The sequence below is a fragment of the Empidonax traillii genome, unplaced genomic scaffold (genome assembly GCF_003031625.1).
Source record: "Empidonax traillii isolate 1590-97213 ecotype Southwest subspecies unplaced genomic scaffold, ASM303162v1 scaffold270:size1067046, whole genome shotgun sequence".
In the NCBI taxonomy this organism is placed as follows: domain Eukaryota; kingdom Metazoa; phylum Chordata; class Aves; order Passeriformes; family Tyrannidae; genus Empidonax; species Empidonax traillii.
Window position 1 is genome coordinate 1045716 of NW_020955463.1, and position 2512 is coordinate 1048227.

The 2512-nt window shown below is 46.6% G+C and overlaps 1 protein-coding gene across 1 annotated transcript in view; it reads right to left on the minus strand.

Annotated features, from left to right (window-relative positions):
- LOC114060305 (highly reducing polyketide synthase GPY1-like) overlaps window positions 1-2512 on the minus strand; it is a 28794-nt gene that overhangs the window by 7611 nt on the left and 18671 nt on the right. The gene's annotated exons all lie outside the window — the stretch shown is intronic.

A 2512-nucleotide genomic window follows, 5' to 3' on the forward strand; every position in this document is an offset into this window, starting at 1 on the left:
ACGTGTCAAGTTAACCCAGGCCAGCAACAGGGATGTACATCTCTAAACCTGATGGTGTGTTTTGGTGTTCAGTTTTAATAGTAAACCATGTCAGTGCTCCTGTGATGAACCTTTGCTTCAACAGAAGTCAAAGACAAAACTCCCAGCAATTTCCCCGGGACCCACCTTACACAAACACACCTAACACTTGAAATTCCTACCTCCCAGTAAATGACAGGCCTTTCCTGATGGCTTAGCTCACTGTGTGATGCAGCTAAGCTCTCTGTAGCCTGCTCAGGCACCTGTATCTCACTTGGAGAGTGGTTGTTTTGGTTTAGCTATGGGAATATATATCAACAAGTTACAAAGAGCTGGGACATAAATGTACAAGACGTTAGCTTCAGTCCCTCAGATGTAACAAGTTAAAAATCACAGCACAACCTACACTCAGAGCTTTTTTTTTTTTTCCCCACTCTGTGAACCAGTGAGACAGAGATAGAAAAGAAGAACGGGGCCTGTGAGAGCAGTTGTGTCCTCTTTCTGTGAACACATATGCCTGAAGTACCTTGGATCCCCAAATCCGGTGGCATTTGTGGAAAATGCAGCACCTCTATTCAGAGAGGAAGGAATAGTGTCCTCTGTGGAGAAGGGCATGTCTCAGACTAAAAGGTAAACTAAAGAGTTTCTCCCTATAAGTACATCAGCTTAGCTCCCCCAGGGAACTCCCTTTTAAAGACACACAAATTACACCAGCAATAATGTGCTGTTATTCTAGCATTGTTTTATAAAATGTCCTCCCACAGCATCATCTCCTCCATAACTTTTCCTGGTACTGAGGTAAGCAGTTGGACAAGTGCACCTTGGTACCATTTTAATGTCTACAGGAGGATCTTAACCCCCACAACACCTTAACCAATACTATACTGGATAACAGTGTACTGGAAAAAAGTGTAGGCCTGTGCAGAAGCCCAGAGAGTATGGGGCTAAGGTGTTCATCTCAAACACCGATACCCAGATAGCCATGGAGCCAAACAGGGACTGCTGGTATTAACCAAGTATTGTCGAAATAACAAGATGTGAGTGGAGAAGGGGGCCAGAAGGTTGCGGAGGTAGAGCAGCAGTTTTATGGGATAAACATCCTTGTTCTAGTCTGTTGAGACATAATCACAAAATCACCAAATCAATTAGGTTGGAAAAGACCTCTGAGATCATCAAGTCCAACCTGTGACCGAACACCACGTCAACTAGATCACAGCACCTAAGTGCCATATCCAGTATTTCCTTAAACATTGCCAGGGATGGTGACTCTTCTAGCCCATTCCAATACCCAATAAACCTTTTTGTGAAGAATTTCTTTTTAATGTCCAACCTGAACTTCCCCTGGTGCAGCTTAAGACTGTGTCCTCTTGTTCTGTCTCTAGTTGCCTGGGAGAGGAGACCAAGCCCCATCTGGCTACAATCTCCTTTCAGGTAGTTAGAGAGTGTGATAAGGTCACCCTTGAACCTCCTCTTCTTGAGACTAAACAACCCCAGCTGCCTCAGCCTCCGGCCTGGACATGCCCTCCAGACCCTTCACCAGGTTTGTTGCCCTTTTCTGGACCTGCTTCAGCCCCTCAATGTACTTCCCAAATTGTACTCCAAGTGTGGCCTCACCAGTGCCAAGTATAGAAGAATCACTTTCCTAGTCCCGCTGGTCCCACTATTGTTGATCCAGGACAGGATGCCATTGGCCTTCTTGGCCACCTGGACACAGCTGCTTCATGTTCAGCCACTGTTGACAAGCACCCCCAGGTCCTTTTCCACTGGGCCCCTTCCCCACTTTCCCACTCTATCCCCATCAGCAAACAAAAGACAGCATCAGCACAGAAGCGGGCATGAACCAAAGGTCAATTTAGTGCAGGGGGGGATCAAGACCACCCAAGATTCCTGAAGCCTCCAAACCATTTCCAGAAAGGTCTTACAGAACAGACTGCTTATGATAACTAATTCACACAGAAAGCAAGAAACCTGTCTTTAGGGTGGGGAAACCTGTCTATAAAAAGGTACCTGTTAGGGTAACTTTGGAATATACAAAAGGATGTAGAAGTTTTTAATGTTGCTTAAAGTGAACATGCTTCCAAAATGGCTTGGTAACTCTTTGTGTAAACCCTTCTTCTTCCCAAGATCCCTTTAGTCTTACCTGTACCTTTGGAATGTATGAGAGATAACTGAGAGCTCATCTATTGGTTGTTAACCCCTTATTGCCATTGGTAGTTTGTGAGACCTCCTGAACCCACACTGGTTACACTGTAATCCTCCCAAAAGGTATTTAAGCAGTTACCCAGCACAATAAAGGCTCTCTGCCTGCTCTGCCTGCTGCTGCAGTGTCCTGTGGTCTCTGCGGGGGCCATGGGATGCCTCATGGTGGGGGGAGGGGCGCACCTTCCCTCTCCAGGACTAGAGGTAAAAGGAAAGCCTCTAGACTGGGGTCCCCCTCCCTATCCACCCTCAGTGTTCGTCAGGTACCCCCCACGAAGCCTGGGGGGCAACCCAG